The sequence below is a fragment of the Cricetulus griseus genome (genome assembly GCF_003668045.3).
Source record: "Cricetulus griseus strain 17A/GY chromosome 1 unlocalized genomic scaffold, alternate assembly CriGri-PICRH-1.0 chr1_1, whole genome shotgun sequence".
Taxonomy (NCBI): Eukaryota; Metazoa; Chordata; class Mammalia; order Rodentia; family Cricetidae; genus Cricetulus; species Cricetulus griseus.
The window spans coordinates 54439596-54465591 of record NW_023276807.1 but is presented as its reverse complement, the minus strand read 5'-3'; the positions used below and the strand labels follow the sequence as shown (position 1 = coordinate 54465591).

Genomic DNA, 25996 nt, shown 5'->3' with positions numbered 1-25996 from the left:
AGACGTATTCCTAAAACCTTCGGTGAACCACAGCCTATCAGTACCACCATTGAACTCCACTAACATCTACATTGAATTTCTAACCTGAAGAACAATAACATAATGAAACAAACTTGTTTGAAGTTGCCTGGATTTTTAATGAATTGTTATAACTGTTTTTGAAAATAAACCACACCTTCTATCATCAAAACATAGCTATTATTGGGCCAGGAATAAAACTCAGATCTTTGTGGGTGATACACAAATGTTCAAACACTGCACTGTAAACTCAGTCTCTATTTTCTCTATTAATTCCATCTAACTTGTACTTTAAAGGTTACAGTCCCAGAAAGAGAGGTAAAACCCTAAGAATATTTGAAACAGTGAGGTATCAAAAAAGTAAGTATTTTATGTTTGTTGTAACTCCACATATGAAAACTCTCTGGAATCTCAGAGGCAGATCCAAAAAGGAAATCACTTGGAGTTGAACCTCACTTATGATGAACTATTTTTAAGAAAGCTATGTGGTTCAGAGAATTTTTATGGCTACTATCCAACTGCAATTTTATTACAGTGAGATAGTCCATAGTGGTGAAGAAGGCTTAGGAGTATGTAGTGAGAGCAGAAAGAATAGTCCAACAGAAAACATGAATCAGAGCAAACAAACTGAATGTGGAGCAGAGCTATGAACTCTCACAATCTTCTCCCAGAGACACACTTTCTGCACCAGAGCTTCACCTCCTAAAAATTACATAATCCCTCGAAACTGCCACCAACCAGGGTATGTGTTCAAATATGGGAGACTAATTGGGGCATTACTCACTTAAACTACCACAGGAATCTACTAGTGGAAAGCCAGATAAAGGAGAAATTCAAGAAGAAACCTTTGCTTTTGTTTGTTAGGATTTTTTTGTTGTTGTTGTTGGTGGTGGTGGTGGTTTGTTTGCCTTTACTGTTGCTGATAAATTCATTATATTGCTGGTATCACCACATTGCTTTGCTGATATTTGAAATATCTTTTTTGGGTTTCAAGCATAAGCTGAAAACCTTTGGCATACAAGGAATCCTCCAGGCTGTTATTGCCATATTGGAACATTTCAGACATCATGCATCATGGACTGAAAAAATTCAATATTTCTATCCTTTCTGGTGTGACACAGCCATTATTGGACTACCCAGATTTCATGACATAAGCCAATCTAATAAATATCCTTTAAAAATATTCATTCTCTTGGTTTTGTTCCTGTGGAGAACCTTGACAAATCTCTGTCTCTTACACTCACACTCATACAGACACATATAAACAATAGTTCTTTAAAAACAGAAAAACTACATAATGAAATAAATCTGATCTTTTAATTTTTAAACTTTTATTAAATTTATTCTTTGACAATTATATATAGTATATATATATATGTGTGTATATATGTGTGTGTATACATATATATCAATATATCATGATTGTTGCCACACCCATCCTCACTTATCTTCCTTCCACCTCTACTTCACCTCCTTTCCTTTCTAGAAGTTCCTTTCCCAAATTCATAAAGTACTGTTTTGTTTTGTGACCTGCTGAGTTTCGCCAGTGCTATCCCCATGACCATGGATTGAGATATATCCATTGAAATTAGATGTACTCATCAGTGGGTGTACAACTAAAGACAATGTACTCTCCACAGAATACATCAATATTCAGTAGTTATTCAGTAGTTCAGCAGGGTGGAATAGGGAAATGCCAGCCCCTCTCCAATCTGTGATTGACCATTAGCAAGCTTAGTCTTGTGGAGGCCCACTAACAGCAGCTTATGCTGTTCTAAGACTATTGCATTGGCTGTGTCATGCTCATATCTGTGGATAGCTAAGCCTTGTCTGATTAGTTCTGAGACCCACTTCACTTGAGAGAAACCGTAACTAGTACTGTAACCTCCTTACCCACCCACAGCTGAGGAGATCTCATACCTTATGAACTTAATGCTGTTGTTTTACAAAATTGATACAATCTCAAATAAACAGATAAGCTGGGTGTTGGTGGCACACACCTTTAATCCCAGCACTTGGGAGGCAGAGGCAGGAAGATCTCTGTGAGTTCCTGGCCAGACTGGTCTACAGAAGAGAGAGTGTCAGGATAGGCTCCAAAGCTACACAGAGAAACCCTGTCTCGAAAAAACAAACAAACAAACAAAAAACAGACAAACGTTACTCTCAGCCCTAATCAGAGAAGCCTCCCTTTGTAAAGAGCATTAGGGAATAGGAAGACCCATGGCTACTAGATGTGCTGAGATTGAGGTTAAAGGGCTCAGTCCCAAACAATACATTTTTATCTCTCCTTAAGCTCAGGGGATGGGAAAAGCTTTTGAAAGACTCAAAAGGCTGTAGCATAACTGTGACATGTTTATTAATCAATTAAAATTGTTTACTTTATATTTTCTCTTCTAATTGATTAAACTTATTATGGACAATTTCACACATACAATTACTTCACTTGACTTACTGTCTTATCCCACTGTTTCATATGTTGAGTTCATGTCTGTCAAGTCCTCCTTTCACAGATCTTCATTCATACATTTGATCCACCTTATTTAACCAGTAGGTTTATTTGAACTGACACAAAAACATAACAAGTGTCCTCATTAATAGGGTACCACATGATATTTTAGTACAAGTATACTTAGCATAATACTTAAATCAGGTTAAATGTCTATCTTTTTACATGCTTATTTGTTAAGATAAGATTATTTAAATCTTTTGGCATTTTAAAACACTTAGTATGACTTCCTATCTATAGTCACTCTGTTGTGAACAGGCACATAACAACTTCTTCCTCTCTGTGCTGCTATGACATAGTACTCACCAGTAGCTTTTATCCCACCCCTTCCTTAATGTCCCAAACTGTGGAAACCATCATTTTATTTCTATCTTTAGAGATTTAAAGATGCTACTTACCAGTGAGACCATTTGATACTTAATATTTCTTTTCTCTTTAAAAATGGCTTTAAATTTTTTCTCACAATATATTTTCAATTATTTATTTTATTTTTTGAAATTATAGTTAACATACATGCTTTCCTGCTCCTCTTATTCCCTCAAAGTCCCTATTGGACACATTTACAGTACAACTCCCAAACCAAGACACAGGGATCACGGTTAAAGACAAGTAGACCAGAAGGATTCCATGAGCCAGTGGAGCAGGGAGTCTGCTATGAAATTATTTCTTCCATTATTGTCAAAAGCTTCAGCCTAATGTTTCACCAAAATAGCTGTGTAAAAATGAGCTGAACATGGACAGCAGCAGTAGACTGCTAAAGCAGACAGAGGAAGCCCATATATCTTGGTCATATTCTTTCCCTCCCCCCAGTTCTGACTGGTTCCTCCCCATATCTCTATCCATTTAACTTCATGTTTTTTCTTCCCTCTCTCTATTTCTAAGAAAAATGAGCCTTGAAGTCAACATAAACAAAAAAACACACAAATATCAAAACAAACATAAAAACAAAGAAAATCAGTAAGACAAAGATGTCAAAACAAGAAAAAATTACACACACACACATACACACACAAATTCAAGGAGTCCATTTTGAATTGATAACTACTTCTAGGTATTGGGCATGTACTGGAATGTGGTCCATACACCCAGTGATGCTCTACTGGAAAAACAAAACTCCCCAAAAGTATCAGTTGCAAACAACCTCTTGATCAGGGGTGAGGAATGTTGACTCTTCCCCTTTGCACACCAGGAATTTGATGGTTTGAATTTGAGCAGGTCTTGTGCTTTGGAGAAACAAAAAGAATATATTAATAAAATGATTTTATAAAGAAACCTTTAGTGAGTTAAATGAGAAAATTAAAAACTGCAACAGAAATTTCAAGCATGGAAGACTGAATGAGGTAAGTCACACTGATAGAACATTGGAGCATCCTGGAAAACAAGATTAGAGGGTCAGGTGCCTTTCAGCCTGATGTTGATTCACATGGATCAGAACAGTGCAAGAATTTCAAAAAGCCCTTGGTGTTGACTACAGTGCCTAGCAGGAACAAAGCAGGCTTTTCTCAGGAAAATGAAGAAAAGCCACTGGAAAAGTTCATGTTAGCAAAGCTGCCTGCTGAAAAACAATAGGAGTTATATCAATTTTCATCTAAACTCCTCTCTTTACTGGACATATATTCTCTGTAATTCACTGATAATTGCAGGCAACCACTCCCATCCTGCTTCCATTCCTATCAACAATGAAACTTACATTTTGGGCTACTGCCTTAAGATAATAGTATTAAGCACACATGTGTAAATAAATTTTATAGACTTTAGAAATATTGCTGTTTTATTTCATAACATGCCATTTGTCCTAATCATGTTTAATCTCATCAGATGGTAGCACTGATGTTCTGGTGCCTCTCCCACTTCTTTTTTCCCCACTTTCTTTTCTGTTTCATTTGTTCATGTTTCCTTGTATAACACTTAACATTTAACATTTAACATTTTCATTTGAAAGCTAGAGAGGTGGCTCAGTGACTGAAAGCATGTGCTACTCTTCCAGAAGACTAGAGCCTCATTACCCACTTCAGCTGGTCTGTAGCCATCTGCAACTCGTGGTCCAGTATATCTGATTCTGCTGACCACTGAAGGCATCTGCCCTGCCCCTGCACTTTAAAATAATACAAATAAATATTTAAAAAAATTATCTTAAAATATTTTATATTAGACAAACAGTTGCAAAAATGATCTATTGACTTCATGTAATATGTTCCTTCTGGAATTTTGTAGTGTTTATATCTTAAGTGAACACTACAATGATCAAATGTGAAAAATTGACATTGACATGATATTAAGTAGAATCTTTATTTGAATTTTACCACATTTTAAATACATGCAATTTTTCCTTCAGCAGGATCTAGTCCATTAAATTATGGGACATCCCATGAATTTATTGTCATCTAATTTATAACAGCACCAAGACTGTCCCTGCATTTCATTGCCCAGATTTTCTTTTAGTTTTAAACGTTTTTATAAATTTTACTATTAAAAGTTACAAGACCCCACATCATATACTCAAATTGATAAGTCCAAAGCCTATACATGTGAATGAACATCTCTACAGCTGGAATAGGAATTCTGAAGCCATGAAGCTCTACATTGAATTTTATGCTTTCTTGATTATGCTCTCTTATCAACCACAAAAATAAAAAATATATTATATAATTAAAACTAGAAAAATAATTAGGCTTATATTTTCTTTCAGAAAGTATGTTCATTATCTGTATTCAGTCTCTCTTCACACTCTAAATAATCATTTTTCTTGTTCTTTTTTCTGCATGTTATACTGTATATATATGCATATATATATATATGCATATAGATATGCATATGTTCAGTGTTTTAGTCTTTAAATTGAGGTCTGTGATCCGTTTTGAATTGCTTTTTGTATAAGATAAAAGACAGTGATTCTTTTGAGTATTGCTAATCACACTTTGGACAACATGCCCTTCAATATGAGCTTGGCTGTTTTTTCCTCAAGATTAGAGTTGACTTGCTAATTTCTAGGGAAAATGACAAGGCAGCAAAATGCCCTTTTTACCACCACACCTTGACTAAGGCAGTCTGTGCCCAGTTTCCCCACTGTGAGGTTGTTCTTTCCCCCCTTCCCATCTCATTCTAATTTGAAGGTCAGACTCTAGATGAGGTGACCAAAGCTTCTCCTTCGGAGTGTAAGGCAAAATAATTTGTAGTCACAATAAAACTGTTTCAATAATCAATAAATATTTTAGGAAGAAAATCAATTAGTCAAATATTTCCTAGCAATGATGGCATTCATTGGTGGGTTTTGTCCAGATTAAGTATAACTGGTATTCAAATGTTTTCCTATATTTATTCTTTCTGAGTCTTATGCAAAGAATTTGTTTTTTCTCATTTATTTATTTGAGCAGCTGTTTATTTGGATCAGAATATACTGATAGACAGTTATTCTTTGAATTTTATATAATAAATGAGATTTACTTATCGTGTTGTTCAAATCATTCCTTCTTTGGTCACTCCTAAACGTATTGCCAATCACTCTGTTCTCTAACCTTCAAACCTACATTTTACTTAGCAATTATTTACTATCACTGCCTGGTGTTGCAGGATCATCTTGTATTTCCATTGTCCCAAGCACATGGCACTCTTCAAAGTCCTGGTACTAGAATAGCTCCTGGCTTCCTGGGTGTATTTGTTTCTAGAAAATTTCAGTGAACAGAAGAAAATCATTGTACATAAACACTAACTTATAGTTAATTCACTACTTGTATCTACTGAAGTAAACATGAATGTTTCTGTCAAAAATTAAATCCAGATAAAATAAAGATTAAAATATTTGAAAGTTCCTAAATAAAGAGACCTTAGACTACATCTAAAGTCAATGGTCTAGTAATATCTCTAATACAACAAAATCACAATGTATGAGTTAAGGGGAATAAAATTTTAATGTTGATGAAAATAAACATGAAAACATCACCCCTTATTTTTTTTATCTTTTTTCCCATTCATTTATTTAGCTCATAAATAAAGTCATGCACAATTATGATACACAATACAGGATGTTCACAGTGGCATCACTAAATTAAACCAATTAACATGTTATATCACACATATTCATCATTTTTGTTTTGAGAACACTTAAACTATACTATCTCACAACTTTTAAAATATAGCATATTGTTATCAACCATATTTATCTGATAACTACATATAATCATAATAAAAATTCTTCCTTTAAAATTATCATAATATATAACAAATCAAATATACTTATGAGGATGGAACTGTGCATATAAAAATGATTAAAGTGAACAAAATTATGTATGTTTTACCACAAATAAACAATTAAGAATATTCAGGACAAAATTAGTGAGAACTCCAGATCTGGCCTATCTCAAGGGAATGAGTAAAACTTCATTGTGTGAAATTATTTTAACTAATAGGAAGTGGTTCTATATTTTCAGGTAAATTAACTTCTGTTCTGTTTTAATTTAAATGAACATAATTGTTGAAGTCTTAGTACATCCACTGAAAGTATGTGATCAAGACCCAATCCCATGGTGCTGGAGAATGTGATCTTATTTGGATGTAAAGTCTCAGGAAATGTAATTAGGAATCTCAAGATGATACCATTCTGGATTTTCAGAGGACTTAAATCCAAAGAATTAGATTCTTAGGCAACAGAAGGGAGAAATTTGTCTTGCAAAGACATAGTGAGGAAATGGGAAATGCCTTCAGTAGAAAATGATTACCACTAACTACATCTCCGCATGCAGGCAGAGATCACTGAACTACTGCAAAGCAAGGACAGTTGCGTGAGATGCTTTTTTTCCTTAAAGCATCCAAAGAAAAGAGAAATCCTGCTCACAAGTCAATTTGGGAATTGCAGACCCAACTTTGTAATAAATTCCTATTGCTCTACATCACCACAGGTGACTCATGACAGTTACTGACAATATAGGAATTGAAGATACCCAGAATTGAAAAAAATGGATAAAATGCTGTTATGTCTTAAGATTGAATTTAAGAAATTCCCACAAATACAGCACTGAAAAATTTGGATTATAATAAAGCATATATTTTGTCAATCCTGAGAAAACATTATAAAATGATTGTCACTAAATCAACGCAAAATAGTTATCACCACAAAGTAGTTATTTTTCATAGTATACCAATTTGAAACATTCAGAATATATGAAAGCTTGATAAATTCCCAAGTTCAAATTAGGTTCAGAGATGAAAGGTAAAATAATTATCAAGTAATACAGGCCTTAGAAGATTCTCACAGGAGGAAAATAAAACCAGGCACTTCATTGATGTTTCTGTCAAAAATTAAATCCAGATAGAATAAAGATTAAAATATTTGAAAGTTCTTAAATAAAGAGATCTTAGACTCCATCTAAAGTCAATGGTCTAGGAAGAAACGTTATGAAAAAAAGTCAACAACAAAGAGAATATGGACATTTGAAAGTGTAAATATTTAAAACAAGAACAATTCTTGAATATATGTGCATATTTCATTCATGCTGCTGTGGTCAAGCACCCTGGAAAAGTTAAACAGGGTAGGAAGAATGTCTTTGTCTTGCAATTCCAGGTTACACTCCATTATATCAGAGTAATTACAGTGACAATAGCTTCAAGCAACTTGTCACATCACAGCCATGACTTAGATATCAGAGAAATGAGTGTAGCCATGCTTCATACATATTGCTGGTAGTTTTCTCATGTCTTATATACCATAGGGTATAGTATCACCCAAGGTGCCTTGATCTTCCTACATCAATTAACTATTAAGGCATTCCCCTAAAAGAGATGCCCATAGACCAACCTAAGAAATAGATTTTCTTCCCAGTTGACATTTCAAAAAAACAACAAGCACAACAGGAGATACTTGAAATAAACAAATATAATTTAGTAAGTCAGTATTCTAATAGCTTGTAGATGACAAAAATGCTAATACATATAAAGTAAATACTATGCAATAGGCACACAAGGACAATTTCATAATACTGAAAGACAAAATAGTCCAGTAGAAAATTGACAAAACAGGATATTAGAAAGCTAACAAGAATTTAACAGCTGGGTGTGATGACTCAGGACTGTAATCTCAGCATTCTGGAGACAGAAGCAAACAGATCTCTGTGATTTTGAGGCCACCCTGGCCTATAGGGAAAGTTCCAGGACAGCCAGCACTATTAAAGAAACCCTGTTTCAGGGGGAAGAAAAGAATTTGACAAAACAGAAATGAAAGGACAAGTCATGATCAGCTATTAGTGTCTAACCGTCATCCTGTGGGCTGCAAGGATAACATCTGCAAGAAAAAGCTGTGACAGACGCATGGAAAAGTCACCTAGAAATTAATCATTTATTACTAAAACAGTAATTAAATAAATGCATATGCTTGATACAGAAATATTGTGTCATAAATATAAAATTGCTGGCATATGTGAACATATCACTGTACTGGATGTTTTTGTGTGTCTACTTGAAACAAGCTAGATTCATCAGAAAAGACGGAGCCTTAGCTGAAGAAATGCATCCTTGAGATCCAGCTTTATTCTCAATTTAGTGATCAGGGGGGGAGGGCCCAGCCCATGGTGGGTGGTGCCATCCCTAGGGACAGTTCTAGGTTAGAAGGTGGATTGATCAAGCCAAGGGGGAGCAAGTTAATAAACAACTCCCCTCCATGGCCTCTTTACCATTTCCTGCCTCCAGTATCTTGCCCTATTTGAGTTCCTGTCCTTTCTTCAAAATATGAACAGTAGTATTGAGGTGTAACTCAAATAAAGCCTTTCCCCCTCAACTTGCTTTTTGGTTTTGGTATTTTATTGTAGCAATTTATCTCTCTGACCAATTTTAGAGCAACATTGGAAATATGAACCCATTATAGGAATAATATTATGTATTATTTGACAATACGTTTAAAAGAACAGTGTTTAAAAAAATCACACCAGGTGATTTTTCCACAATGTAATATATATAACATGTTAGAATTTGTATTCACCCATGTCAATATTGAGATAACATAGAAAAGTGGTTACAGGAGAAGTCGAATGAGAGAGGTGTTTGAATGATGTTGGAAAAGAGGCGAGAAGGGAAAGGTTAGTAAACATTCCAATTAAATATCAAAACCCTAATAAAAAAAGATCTCTGCTTTAATGTATATGTAGCTAGGCTGAAAAACTGAAAAAAAATCAGTGTACAAAAATAGTTGCTTCAAGTAAGACAAATATGAAAATTCTTAATTTGGGACTGTGGTTGTATCTTACTTATTAGATATTTTGCTTAGCATGATGAATGTATCTCTGGTTAAATTTCCAGCACAGAATGAACTGAGTAAGGTAGCAAATGGTTATAATCTCACTAACTAGTAAATTGGGTGAGTGTGTGTGTGTGTGTGTGTGTGTGTGTGTGTGTGTGAGAGAGAGAGAGAGAGAGAGAGAGAGAGAGAGAGAGAGAGAGACAGACAGACAGACAGACAGACAGACAGAGACACACACAGAGAGACAGAGAGACAGAGAATGATAATTAGAGAAGAAGAGGTCAAAAAGTTGAGATGAAGTAGGGGTTAGACAGGAGTGAGCAGGAAGGGAGAGAACTTGAGGTGCAAATTATGTAAATACATTAGGTAGATAAAAATTATAAACACCCAAATAAGCACAAAATGAAATAAATATATACTATTAAAAGTCAAATAATCTTTTACTAAAAGCAGTAATAGATGAACCAAGAAAACTCTGCATTGCCAATCTGATAAAGACAATATTTAAATAAAATTAAAGTTTGACTATAAAAAGTTAGACTAACATTTTAGAACTGATAAGTTATTCCTTATATTTAGAATTAGTGAAAAATTACTAAAATTACTATTAGACTAACTTATAAAAACGTTGTACTTATAGTGATATAAAATAGTATTTTTGCAATAAATTTCCTAATGCTTTCTATGTTGTAGAAAATCCTAGCATGTTATGACCCAGTTACTCTAGTATTACAGATATGGCTTTAAAAAGAATGAGAATATAATCAAAAGTGTAAGTAAATTTCTTGAATAATAACGTTTAATTATGAAAAATACTAATAATTTTGTTATATAAATTTCCATGTTTTTCCTTTATTCATAATGAACAATGTGTAGATTTTATAACTCAATGCAAATTACATTTGTGTCATTTTTGTAACAACGATAGCAGATTAACAAAATTGTTGTTTTGTTCCAAGGTCAATAATTTGGTTTTATGTTTAATATAACTATAATTAGTTGTCCCAGGTGAAATTATATGCTCTTTCTCCCACACAAATTTTCATGTTTGCTGAATAAGGAATTGATCACTCTATGTGTATTTCTTAGATAGGAACTGAAAATCTCATTCTTATATGGTTATTTTCTATGGTTATGCATTGATTGAATGCTTTTGAGAGATAAAGACAAAATTTTTCTTGAAAACTGGAAATATTCATAGTATACAATGTCAAAAATGCTCAAATAAATATCTCACTGTTGTAATAAAGAAAAAATACTTATTTTTATAGGAGGAAAGCATGGTGTTTAAATAACCCTTCAACCCCAACAGATTTTCAAGCATGTAGAAATTTATGGATCTCAATGCAAGGGCCACCATGTCATGACTTAAATAACGTGTTTAAATGATTATATTATATGACACATAAAATTGGCTCTGAGAATACTTTAAATCTTGGAAGCTTAGATATTTGGCATTCTATGAACACAAATTTTGATAGAGTCAGAAAGATTTTCTATCATCACTTGGGGTTTATGTATATGTTGTAAGAATATATCGGGTAAAGCATAACCAATTTTGAGGTACAAACTCTGCAATAACCATCATTCTCTTTGCGTACATATGATGGGAATTTTTTCATCTTCACAGAAATGTATGTGGTTAAGCCTGACCTTTAATTTGTGTAATTGGAAAGGATTTGTGTGCATGTATGTGTGTTTGGGGAAGGGGAAATGAGTGTCTCTTATGATGTCATGCCAATGCAGAGACCACCATAGCAGAGACTAAAGTATTCGTATTGAACATTCTAATCTTCCTGGTAAAATATCTTCTTAAAAATGTATCAATATTTTAGTACAAAAATGGACTTTGGGAGCCCATTCCCTATGGAAGGACACTATTGCAGGCCAGATACAGCAAAGAGGGCCTAGGACCTCCCCCAAATGATGTGAGGGTCTTTGATGGCCCCCTTGGAGAGCCTCACTATCCTTGGAGAGTGAGTGGGAGGTGGTTGAGGGGATCAGTGGGAAGAATAGGAAGATGGGATGGCAAGGGAATGGGAGGTTTGATGCGTAAAATAAGATTGTTTCTAAGATTAAAAAAATATTAAAAAAGTATCAATAAACGTTTTGATACTGCTACACATGTACGATTGGACATTCAAGTGGATGTTCAATAATAAAAGACATACCACTCATTGGCATGGAGATGACAGGTAAGAAAGTGAAGGTTGCAATGGTATATTTGTAATTAGAGTCAGAGAATTCAGCATGAATTGTTTGATATGGTTGCAGATTGATACATGTATAAATATGGTTGCATGTGATTGCATACTAATATCCACATATGTCCATCATATTTGTGTATGAAAAATATAATAACATTATAATTGTTTGCATAACTGAGTGGAATTTTAATAAAGAGAATTCTTATTTTAATAAACAAACCAGTGATCTATACTGTGATTTCTAATACTAAGATGTGATAAGAGCAATTCAAACATTTTGGAGCATGTGGCTAATTCTTGGTCTTGGCTAAAAATGGCTTAGTATAGTGCACTTATGTCATAATTTATGGAATTCTCAATACCCACACTCATTCACTCACCCACCCCCATAATACACACACACACACACACAATCTGTGCATTTGTGTGTGTATCCACACACATGCACACACACAATAATCAGGTATTTCAAATGGATGTACATACCAAATGAAAAGACAAATTTTCAAAACTAGAGCAATATGAGCACCAAAATATATAAGATGTTTACATGAGTATCAAATGACATAACTCATAATAATACACCATTTAAAAATTCAATTGGAAAAGAATATACAATGTGGGCACATAGTGCTTTGAACTTTCCTCTAGGCACTGCTCTCAAAGTGTCCCATAAGTCTGCGTATGTTGTGTCTTCATTCTCATTGAATTCTAGAAAGTCTTAATTTCTTTTTTCTTTTTTTCCTTGACCCAGGAGTGGTGCAATGATGCACTGTTCGATTTCCATGAGTTTGTAGGTTTTCTGCAATTCGTGTTGTTGCTGAATTCTAACTTTAAAGCATGGTGGTCTTATAAGATACAGGGGGTTATTCCAATTTTTTTGCACCTGTTGAGGTTTGCTATGTTACCAAGTATGAAATTTTAGTGGCACTGAAAAGAAAGGATATTCTTTTGTGTTTGAATGGAATGTTCCATAGATGTCTGTTAAGCCCAATTGGGTCATAACTTCTGTTAGTTCCTTTGTTTCTTTGTTAAGTTTCTGTCTGGTAGTCCTGTCTAGTGGTGAAAATGGGGTATTGAAGTCTCCCACTATAAGTATGTGAGGTTTTATGTGTGATTTGAATTTTAGTAATGTCTCTTTTATGAATGTGGATGTGATAGTATTTGGGGCATAGATTTCAGAATTGAGACTTCATCTTGATGGATTTGTGCTGTGATGAATATGAAATGGCCTCCTTCATATCTTTTGATTGATTTTAGTTTAAAATCTAATTTTTTAGATATTAGGATTATTGCCCCACTTGTTTCTTGAGTCCATTTGATTGAAAAATCTTTCCCTTCCCTTAACTCTGAGGTACTATCTATCACTGAAGTTGAGGTGTTTCTTGTATGCAGCAGAAGGATGGATTCTGTCTTCCTTTCAATTCTGTTAGCCTGTGTGTTTTATTTATTTTGTTTTTAAATTTATTTATTAGTTCTAGTTAGGGAACAAGCTTGTTTCACATGTAAGTCCCTTCTCTCTCTCCCTCCCATCACACCCATCCCTCCTCCCTCACCTCCAGCCTACCCCCCATCCCATCCACCCACCACTCCCCAGGCAGGGTAGGGCCCTCAATGGGGGCTCTGCCAAGTCCACCAAATCTTCCTGTGCTGGTCCTGGGCCCTTCCCCATGTGTCCAGGGCCAGAGTGTAACCCTTCACGAAGGATGGGCTCTCAAAGTCCCTCTTGCACCAGGGAAAAATACTAATCCACCACCAGAGGCTCCCTGGAGTGCAGAGGCCTCCTTATTGACATCCGTGTTCAGGGGTCTGGATCAGTCTTGTACTGGCCTCCCCAACAACATCTGGAGTTGATGTGCTCTCCCTTGTTCAGGCCAACTATTTCTGTGGGTTTCTCCAACCTGCTACAGGCCCCTTCGCTCTTCATTCCTCCCTGTCTTCAACTAAATTCCCGATTTCAGCTCAGTGTATATCTGTGGATGTCTGTCTCTGCTTCCATCAGCCACTGGATGAGGGCTCTAGGATGGCATAAAGAGAAATCATCAATCTCATTTTTGTGTGTTTTATAGGTGAGTTAAGACTGTTAGTATTGAGGGATGTTAATGACCATTGAATGTTCATTCTTAATTGTTTTGGATTTGGTGGGAGTGGTAGAATTGGGTGTGGATTTCCACCCCATTTTTCTTTTGGCTGTGGGTTAAGTGGGATTATCTATTTCCTATATTTTAAAAATTAAAGAAGATATCAGAAAATGGAACGATCTCCCACACTCTTGGATTAGATAGGATCAACATAGTAAAAAAGGAAATCTTGCCAAAAGCAATCTATAGATTCAATGCAATCTCCGTCAAAATCCCAGTACATCCTTCACAGACCTTGAAACAACAGTTCTCAACTTTATATGAAAATAACAAGATATCCTGAGCAAATTAGGAGCAAGGGAGGAGGGGGGAGGGAACTAGGAGAATGAGAAGGGGAGAAGAGGGGTGATGAGGACATGAGGGAGCAGAAAGTTTGAGTCAGGGTAAGAATAGAAGAAAACAAGAAGGGAGATTCCATAATAGAGGGAGACATTTTAAGTTTACAGGGAAATCAGGCACTAGGGAAATGTCTGGAGATCTACAAAGATGACACCAGTTAACAATCTAAATATCAGAGGAGTGGCTACCCTAAATCCCCTCCCCTGATAATGAGATTGATGACTGTCTTATATGCCATCTTATAGCCTTCATGCAGCAGTTGGTGGAAGTAGAAGCAGACACCCACAACTAATCATTGAACTGAACTGGAATCCATTTGCAGAGAAAAACTAGTGATGGGAAAGGGGACCAGACTAGGCTGGTAAAACCCACAGAAACAGCTATCCTGAACAACTGGGAGCTCTTGGTCCCCAGACTGATAGCTGGGATACCAGCATGGGACTGAGCCAGACCCCAGGAACGTGGATTTCAGTGAGGAGACCTCAGAAATCTACGGGACCTCCTGTAGTAGTTCAGTACTTATCCCTAGCATACTTGTGGACTTTGGAATCCCATTCCACATAGAGGGATACTCCCTGAGCCAAGACACAAGGGGGTGAGCCTAGCCCCTACCACAAAGGATATGATAGACTCTGACAGCCCCCTATGGAAAGCCTCACACACCCTGAGGAGCAGAAAGGTTATGTGATAGGTAGGGTTTTAGTTCGGGGAGGTGGTAGGGGAGGAGGAGAGGGAGTGGGAACTGGGATTGACATGTAAATCAATCTTGTTTCTAATTCAAATAAAAAAAGAATTTTTCTGATTAAACATTATGCCATTTGAAGACTAGATAATGACCCTGAGAAACATAATTATTTTATTTTTCCATTAAATTAAATGCACTGTTACCTTCAGATTGTTTCAAATGTTCAATGTTCTTTTTACTGTCAGTTCTGCTCTACCTTTTGTAGCATCCATTCTATTTCTAGAAGACAAACTTTTCTATATTTCCTAAAATGAATGTGGGTGATCTATTTTTTACACACCTGCATTCTTTTACTTGGATACTAAGGGTAATGAAATTAGTATACAGTAAGGACACCTGTGTTCCTAAGTTTATTGCCACACTATTCATAAAAATCAATATATAGAATCAACTTAAATGTTCATCAGCTGATTCAAGGATTTAGAAAATGGATAATGTGCATTCAAAGGCATAATTTCCATACATGACAAAAAGAATGTTATAACATTTACAGCTCATAGATGAGTAGGTAAGATGTTCTGTTTAAAATGTGTCTTGGTATTTCTTCATCCCTTTGTCTTTTTATTTGAATCTCAGGATGGTTACATCAATTTAAAATAAAACTATACTAATAAGAATTGTGCTACATAACTTACGTTGGAGAAAAGTAGTAAAAACTGTGTCACTTGTTCTGGCATTTGAAGAAAAAGAATTCATTTGACTTTTATTGTACTTTTAAATTTATTTTAACATTAATTATGAAAAATAGTACATGCATTTTGTAATTTTTCTCATGTTATGCAATTTTTTAATTTTCAAAATTAAAAGTATAATTATATAATATTCTCCTTCCGTTTTCTCCTTCCATTTTCCCTTCTTTCTCTTCTATCAAATTCATCACCTATTTTTCTTTTTTCATTAATTTTTATTTAAATTAAAAACAATCTGTTTTATAGAATTTATTTTTATTTACATTAGAAACAAGCCTGCTTAACATGTCAATCACAGCTCTCTCTCCCTCCCCTCCTTCCCAACCCCTACCAAACCCCCAGCTGCCCATGGAGGCTGAGGCCCTCCATGGGGGATTCCCAAAGGGGATTTAAGGTAGCCTCTCCACTATTGCTTAAATTGCCAGTTGGTGTCATCCTTGTAGATCTCTGGAAATCTTCCTAGTGCCTGATCTCTCCTCAAATCTATAATGTCTCGATCTATTATGGTGTCTCTCAAACTGCTCTCCTCTATTCTTCCACCAACTCAAACATCTTGCTCCCCCATTTCATCCCCTCCCCTCCTCTTCTCCCTTTCTCTTTCTCCCAGCTCCCTCTTATCACCCTCCCCATGCTCCCAATCCACTCGGAATATCCTGTCCCCTTTCCCTGCTCCAGAGTACCATGTATACCACTCTTAGGGTCCTCCCTGTTTTCCAGAGTCTCTGGCAATGTGGATTGCAGGTTGGCAATACAAAGCTTAATATCTAAAATCTATATATAAGTGAGTGAGTACATACCATGTTTGTCTTTTTGTGACTGGGTTACCTCACTCAGGATGATATTTTCCAGTGCCATGCATTTGCCTGTGAATTTCAAGATTCCATTTTTTTTCCCTGTGAGTAGTACTCCATTGTGTAAATGTACCACATTTTCTCTATCCATTCTTCAGTTGAGGGGCATCTAGGTTGCTTTAAAGGTTCTTGGTTTTAAGAATAATGCTGCTATGAACATAGTTGAATAGATGTCCTTGTTGTGTAAATGTGCATATTTTTGGTATATGCCTCAGAGTGGAATTGCTGGATCTTGTGGTAGACTGATTCCCATCTTCCTGAGGAACTGCCATACTGATTTCTAAAGTGGCTGTACAAGTTTGTGCTCCCACCAGCAGTGGAGGAGTGTTATCCTTTCTCCACATTCTCTCCAGCATAAAATGTCCTTGGTGTTTTTGATTTTAGCCATTCTGACAGGAGTAAGATGGTATCTCAGAGTTGTTTGTTTGTTTGTTTTTCTTTGTTTTTTTTTGATACAGGGTTTCTCTGTGTAGCTTTGGAACCTATCCTGGCACTCGACCTGGAGACCAAGCTGGCCTTGAACTCACAGAGATTTGCCTGCCTCTGCCTCCAGAGTGCTGGGATTAAAGGCATGCACCACCAACACCTGGCTCAGAGTTGTTTTGTTATGCATTTCCCTGATGATTGAGGATATTGAGCACTTTCTTATGTGTCTATTAGGCATTTTAGGCTCCTATGTTCAGAATTCTCTATTTAGTTCTGTACCCCACTTTTTAATTGGATTATTTGGTATTTTGGAGACTAGCTTCTTGAGTTCTTTGTAAATTTCAGAGATTAGCCCTCTGTCAGATGTGGGGTTGGTGAATATATCCCCCCCATTTTGTGGGCTGCTGTTTTGTCTTGTTGACTGTGTCCTTTGCCTTACAGAAGCTTCTCAGTTTCAGGAGGTACCATTTATTAATTGTTGATCTCAGTGTCTGTGCTACTGGTGCTATGTTAAGGAAGCAGTCTCCTATACCAATTTGCTCAAGGGTATTTCCCACTTTCTCTTCTAACAGGTTCAGTGTGACTGAATTTATGTTGAGGTCTTTGATCCATTTGGACTTTAGTTTTATGCATGGTGATATATATATATAATATATATATATATATATATATATATATATCTGCAGTCTTCTACATGCCAGCATAAGTTATGCCAGCATCATTTGTTGAATATGCTTTCTTTTTTCTATTGTATAGTTTTAGCTTCTTTGTCAAAAATCAGGTATTTTTAGGTGTGTAGGCTAATATCAGGGTTTCCAATTTGATTCCATTGGTCTACCTTTCTATTTTTGTGCCAATACCAAGCTGTTTTCAGGACTATAGCTCTATAATAGAGCTTGAAGACCAGGATGGTGATGACTCCAGAAGTCCCTTTATTGTACAGGTTTATTGTACAGGGTTGTTTTTTCATTATTGTTCTTTCAAGGTCTGGGAAGAATTGTGCTGGTATTTTGATGGTGATTGCATTGAATCTGTAGATAGCTTTTTGCAAGATTGCCATTTTTACTATGTTGATCCTACCTATCCAAGAGCATGGGAGATCTTTCCATTTTCTGGTATCTTCTAATTTCTTTCTGTAATGTCTCAAATTTCTTGCCATACAGGTCTTTCACTTGTTTTGTTTGTGTTACCCCAAGTTATTTTATGTTGTTTGTGGCTATTGTAAAGGGTGATATTTCTCTGATTTCTTTCTCAACCCACTTATTGTCTGTATTTAGTAGGGGTACTAGTCTTTTTGAGTTAATCTTGTATCCTGCCACTTTGCTGAAGGTGTTTGTCAGCTGTAGGTGTCCCCTGGTAGAGGTTTTGGGTGACTTATGTAAAACCATCATCTCATTTGCAAATAGTGAAATTTTAACTTCTTCCTTTCCAAATTGTATCCCATTGATCTCCTTTTGTTGTCTTATTACTCTAGCTAGAACTTCAAGTATAATATTGAAGAGATATGGAAAGATTGGACAACCTTGTCTTTTTCCTGATTTTAGACGAATGTTGTTGAGTTTCTCTGCATTTAGTTTGATATTGGCTGTTGGTTTAATGTATATGCTGAAATTAAAAATAATCTTATTTTATATACCAATCTCAGTTTCCTCTCCCTTCTATCCTCCCATCCTTCCACTATCCCCCATCTCACTCCCTATCCACTCCTCAGGGCGGATGAGGTCTCCCATGGTTTAATCATCAAAGTCTGTGTCTTCATTTGGGGCAGGACCTAAGCTCTCCCCCATTTATTTAGGCTGAGAGAGTATCCCTCTATAGGGAATGTGCTGCCAAAGCCCTTTCATGCACTAAAGATAAATACTGGTTTCACAGTCAGAGGCATCATAGACTTCCCAAGTCCAGCAACTGACACCCACTTTCAGGGGACCTTGTTTTGTCTTATGCTGGTTCCTCAGTTTTCAGAGTGGGATTCATAAGCTCCCACTTGCTCAGGTCAGCTATTTCTGTTGGTTTCCCTAGCATGGTCTTGACCCCTTTGCTCATCACCCCTTCCGATCTACAACTGGATTCCAGGGGTTTGGCTCAGTGCTTAACTGTGGATCTCTGCTTCTGCTTCTGTCAGCTACTGGATGAAGGCTCTAGGATGGCATTTAAGGTAGTCATCAATCTTCTTATAGGGGAAGGGCATTTAAGGTAGCCTCACCACTATTGCTTAGATTCTTAGTCTGGGGTCATCCTTGTGGATTCCTGGAAATTTCCCTAGTGCCAGATTTCTTGTTAATCCCATAAGTGGGAACTCAGTTTCTCCAGATTGCCAGCTGGGAGACCTGCATAAGATCAGGGTGTTTGTTTGCTTGTTTGTTTTTGGTAAATTTAAGTGGTCATAGGCCAGGAAGACAGATTTAGGTTGACCCAAATTTCATTTTGCAACCAACATAGAAAAATTCTATGAATATTCTATAGTAAAAGAATAAATACATTGTTGGAAACATCCAAGAAAACTGGTTACAGAAAAATTGAGAGGACTCTACCTTAAATGACCTCTGAGAGCATTTCTAGCCCTTTGATTGGTGGGACTAGGATTTATCAAGTTAATACATTCAAAAGGTTTCTACCATTTAGTCCCAGGGTGTTATATGTTAGGAATAAATTTATCTGTTTGTATTAGTATATTAAGCCTCATGTAAAGATCAGTGAAGTTATCCATTTAATGGGCTAAAGACAGCCCAAGTTAAATTGTAATTAAATTCTAGATTTTTTTAAGCATTTTTGAGCATCGCGCACCTATCTAGTTACAATACCCAGTGCATGTAATTCCATTGTGAGAGCCCATGTTGCTGTATCTGTGTGAAGGACTTCATTGATGTTTATTACAGTAACTATTGGCCATTAAATTGTGTTTGATTGTTGGCAGTAGAGGTGCTGCTTGTGTTATTGTTGTGAGTGTATGTGTGCTTTAGACAACTGAGGAAAACTTCATGTTTTTAAAATTTCCAAAAATATGTTTTATCTTTACTGAATATAAAATTAAAGATTGGTACTGATCTTTTTTTTTTTTTTTTTTTTTTTTGGTTTTTCGAGATAGGGTTTCTCTGTGTATCTTTGGAGCCTATCCTGGTACTCTCTCTGGAGACCAGGCTGGCCTCAAACTCACAGAGATCTTCTTGCCTCTGCCTCCTGAGTGCTGGGATTAAAGGCGTGTGCCACCAATTGGTACTGATCTTATTGATTGTTTTTCCAATATTTAAAATTGGTTTTACTATGTTCTGAGCACTTTTCAGATTCATAAAAAATCATATACAGATATATCCTTATATATGCTAATTACATACTTGACAGGTCTTTATGAGAATCTTCAGAGTTTTATTTCTGTGTACCTTTCTCTTCTCCAGTACTTTATCCTGGGAACTTGAATATTCTGCTTCAGCTATTGTGAAACTTTGTCTCTACTTAATACATCCTCTAATCTTTGTCTAAACTCAGTTTTCTGTGCTATAGACTAGCAACTCTATAGAATCAATAAGCATGAGCAATTACATAATTGTTCCTTCTACCTCTCTCTGAATTCAGGAATTTTCATGCAACACTGAATTAGAAAATGTATACGATCACCTTCCATTTTATTATATAGGAACTCATGTTTATAACAATCAATTTATCCTTTAGAATCCCTGTAATTAGAAAATTTGTTACCCCTATTTTATCTTGTCTTCTACATGATATATGTGCTAGAATTTGCCTTTACTCTAACCATATTATCCTGTCTCCAGGGACTAATAATTTTTCTCTATTAAGTTAATGGGATCAAATATCCATTTCTATTTCCATATATTCAATGCTAATCTTCTAAGTCACATTCCTCAGTCACACAAAGACCTTCCAAACTTTCACTCATAATTATTTTAGTTTTTATTAATACTCTATAATTATGCATATTTGGGGTACAGAGTTTAGTGTTTCAATGTAATCCAAATTATGTAGACCAAATCAGCATACACTCTATATCTTGATGCACTGTCTCATGACTTATGATTGAAAATACATACTAATGAGCAATAATGCTGAAACATGTGACTTATTTCTCCAGTCAAGGCTGCTCAGACTCCTAGTTTTCTGAACCTTATGAAGATATAACTGGGACACCAGACTCTGTGAGACTATAATAGCATTTTTTCTAGGACAAGAATCAAATTCGGAATACTTCTAATAATGTGGATTAAAAATACTGTGGAAACCAAGAGAAAGATATGCTGTAACACTGTACTTTAATGAATCAGATGCCCAGATGACCTTATGAGCATTACAGCTCCATTGCAAGTCAGAGAATTTTGAGTTTTCATGAGGGATCTGAGGCAATGCACAGCTTCAGATGATCAGACACCACCTGGAATGTGTAAACAGAGCAGTGCAAACTTTAGCTTCATTAGTTCCTTATTGGGGATCTGTATTTCCAATCCCTAAAGAAAATGCACTTTTTAATAATTGTAATATTCCTGACCTTTTCCGCCAGCCAGTTGATTGATTGTATAACCTTTCAGTCTACTGTGATATTGTGTGCTGCCAACCTGTGTCCTGGACAGCAGCTTAACTCAATGGGAGGAAAGCTGTGAGGCTGATCTATGCAATTAAAAAGGTAAAACATTTAGGCTAAAGGGAATGCCTATATCCACCAGAAAAAGATAAAAAAGCAATTAACTGTTGATCAAGGAAAAGAATCAAGAACACAGAAGTGAGAGAATAAGTTTACTTTCCCTGTGGACTCTTAGTTACCCAGGTAACCAGAGCCTGTTTTTAGCTTCTAGATCCCCAGATCAGAGTTTGGAAAGAGAAAGGCTTCCTCTGGAGAACATATATTGGAGTTTTGTGCATAACGAAATCATCGATGAGCAAATATCATTTAAAAGACTAGAAAGGAATTAAGCACAGACTCATAACAGTTGAATAATACAAAACTTTTCCTGCAATGGTAATTATTGTGAATTAGAAGACTAATTAAAAATACCTACAGTTCTAAAGCTCATAACAAGTTAAAAGAACTGAGTTCATTAATGAATTTGTGTTCTGCTGTTTTCTAATATTGACATAGAAAAGAAAGTAGAAAAGACAGGGTAATTTTTTTTTTTTTTTTTTACAATTTAAGACTAAAATCAAACAAGCAAAAAAAAAAACTTGATCTTTTTCCAGTTTGATCCTTTTCATTTCTCCTGAACCTTCTATCCTAACTAGAAGTCAATTATTAAATTAATATTCTTTGTTCAAGTTGAGGTAATTTTCCATAGATATAATATCAAACTTTCATATTATGTTGCCATTAGCAGGTAACCATGCATTAAGTGTTCCATTTGAGCCTTTGTTATCCTAAGCATATTTTCCCATCAGTCATTACAACTGGGACTACAGCAACTGGGGTCTTTTGTGACTGATCTCTTTCTCAAATATTATCAGAATCATTTTACTTTTTAAAAACAGGATCTTTATTTGAAATGAGAATTTTAATAGATCAGATGAATTCAAAATATCTGTCTAGTGATCTCTTCTAAACATTTCTTAGGAAACATTTCTTTTTCTAATCCTAATTCAGAGGAAAAATCAGTTAAACTATCAGGAAAATGAGACCTATATTATAAACATCCTGTTTAATGACAGTAAAGATAGAAGTTATAATATTTCAAGATATTTATTCATGTTAAATAGAAAGCATAATTACTGGAGTATATATTTAAAAATTATTCCCTCTTAACTTTCTGAATTTCTCTGATATCTGTTGTAATGCTTCCCTGTCTGTCTCTGATTTTGTTTGTTTGGGTCTCTTCTTTCATTTGGGTCACTGTATCTGTAGACCTTATTTATCTTTCCAAGGAATCATCTCATATAAATGTTTTCCCCCTAATTATAGGACTTTCTATAAAGAAATTTCTTTCTTGATTTGACCCATTCATCACATTAAAAGTGTGCTGTTTAATCTCGGTGAATTTGTGTAGTTTATAGATTCTTTGGCTGTTGATTTCCAGCTTTATTGCACTGTGGTCAGGTGTGATACATTAAAATAATTGATTTTACTCTTATTGTTGAGATGTGTTCCTTTCCAAGTAGTCTATTAAAAAAAAACTTTCAATAGGAATTCTCATAATGAACGAAGTGAAATATATCTATAATTAAAAATTTAAATTCCTGTAGTAAGAAATTGAAAATCAGACTAAAAGATGGAAAGACCTTCAAAGTTCTTGGGTTCATAAAATTAATATTGTATAAACAATCATTTTACCAAAACAGTTTAAAGTAATGGAGTTTGATTATAAAAGAAACAAGTAGGACAGTTTCTCACTATCTCCTTGGCTTGTTGCCAAGTGATGGAGAAGTCCTTTTTCAAACCTTTGTTATTTACATGATGTTTCTTATGAAATTTTGAGGTTTCTACCACAATTCCTATTAATAAACGATCAGTCTCATCATTGCCTTGTGCTAGTGGGCCTGGCAGACCCATTTGGGATCTGATATGTGTAATGTATATAGGATTGCTTCTGTTTCTGATTGTTTCCTGTAATTGTATAAACAGTGAAGTTAATTCTGTATTATCGGGAATGAATTCTGCAGTCTCAATGTGTACAACGACTCTCTGCATATTGAGAATTAGTAACTATATTATGAGCCTCTGTAAAATCCATAAGTACCATGGGAATTGCATATAATTCTTCGTTCTTTACAGATATATATAGACTTTGAACTACTTTACTTACCTCACCTGCTTTATAACACACCTTACCTGATTTGTTATCATCAGTGTAGAAGGTAAGAATTCCAGAAATGGGAGTTTGTCTTACAATATGACTATGATCAGCCATCCTTTAGGTATCAAGGAAGGCAATGGCATTCCAGGCTTCAGAGAGCCCATTGGTTGAATTACCTTATTTATGGCTCTCATGTCTATCAGCATTCTCCACTTTCCTGACTTCTTTTTGATAACAAATACAGGACAATTACAAGGGCTGGTAGATTCCTCTATATGTCCAGCATCTAGCTATTCCTGAACTCGTCTTTCTAAAGCCTCTAGCTTGTCAGGGGTCATTGGCCATTGTCCTACTCAAACAGTTTTATCTGTAAGCCACTTCATTGGCAGGGCCTTTGGCTCCTCCGAAGGTCTATTATTTGTACCTAGTTTCTGTACAGTCTGGATGGTTGGTAATCGTTTTCCATAGCATCTTCCCAGATCTTTTCTACAATCTAAACATTGTACATAATTTGTATCTGACAATGGAGGAATATTAATCTGAGTATTCCATTGCTGTAAAAAGATCACGACCCCAGAGATTTATACCTATATCTGCTATGTATGGTTACAGTCTCCCTTTCTGTCCTTCCAGTCCAATGCAGGCCACAGAGTGAACACTCTGTCGAACTCTAGATAGAGTTCAAATTCCTAAAAACTCTACATTTGCCTCTCTAAGAGGTCATCTCTGAGGCCAAGACTTGTAAGTAATAATAGTTACATCTGCCCCAGTGTCTACTAAGCCAGTAATAACTTAATTATTAATTCTTACTTTTATCATTAATAGAAGTTTTCAAAAATATTCATTTCTCATCTTCTCCAATCACATTTGATTCTTCATCGCAAGCCAAACTACCATCTAGAGCAGTATTATTTTTCACAATAGGCAAAGAACTATTCATCCTGTGAGGGATTGTCTTCCACTGTTACTAGGAATGACTGGGCCTTTTTCGATGTGGGGGACTTCTTGAGTCCCCCCTTCAGGGTTTCCCAGCCTTAATGGGTTTCCTTGCATGTCCCTGGTTGATCTACATTCATTGGTTCAGTGTCTGCCCTTACCACATGTTCTACACAATCCAGAAAGCAATGGCCTTCTGTATGAAGCATTGTTAGAATTTGTTTGTCTACAATTTCTCTTAGTAGGTCCCATTCTACCACAGCTGAAACATCTAAGTTCCTGGTGCTTTCATGGTCTCCTGGGGAAGGCACTTCCTACCAAAGGTTCTGGTTCATAGTAGTAATAACCTCTGGCCTCTTGGTACCTATGTTGACCTCTGTAAGGTGCTTCTCCTTCCCCAAGACCTGCATTCTCACCTCTAGAACTATTAATCTCCTGTTGCCTTTTTAAACCTTTCAAGATGACTTCTCCTACCCAAGCTCCAGTATCTTACACAGTATATTCGATGTTGGCTGCATGCGAAAACCATTCTTCTAGCTGAGCTGATCTGATCTTTAAAGGCAAAATTATTCTTTTGCATATTGGACTTGTATTTTCATAAGCTTTCAATATATATAATTGATTGTCTTGTTTCCATATCTGTGACCTATAATTCTACTGCCCTAGTTAAACTTTGTGAGAAGTCCTAGAACTGTTCTGTGGGCCCCTGCTCTATTCTGGTATAGGCTTCTAGGCCTTCTCCTGGATCACAAACCTTATCCCAGGTGTTTAATGCTGCTTTCTGCATAGGGACAGTATATGGTCATCAAACTCAGCCTGAGCCTGTGGGTTATCATAAATACCTTCACCAAGAATCTTATGAGGGTGGTGGCTTCATAACTGTCCTTTATGCCTTGATACTCAAGGAGCTTCACTGCTTCCTGACCAACTCCTTCCACTGGATTTGGCATGAATTCTCAAGGACAGCTGCCACCAATCATTCCCAGTCTGTGGGCATCACCCTGTTAGAGGTTGCCCATGAATGTAATAGCTGTTTTATGTATGGACTATGGAAACCACATGAGACAACTGATTCTTTAATATTCTTAAGATTCTTCAGCTGTATAGGTTGCCATTCATAAGTCATCTGTCCCTGAGGTTTTTTCTCAGAAGCTGGCTTTTCTACCATGGTAGCTGGGCACACTA

At 35.9% G+C, this 25996-nt stretch overlaps 1 pseudogene; it reads left to right on the top strand.

Annotated features, from left to right (window-relative positions):
• The first annotated feature begins 11931 nt into the window (after positions 1 to 11931).
• Positions 11932 to 25996, top strand: part of LOC100762298 — a 55009-nt pseudogene continuing 40944 nt past the window's right edge.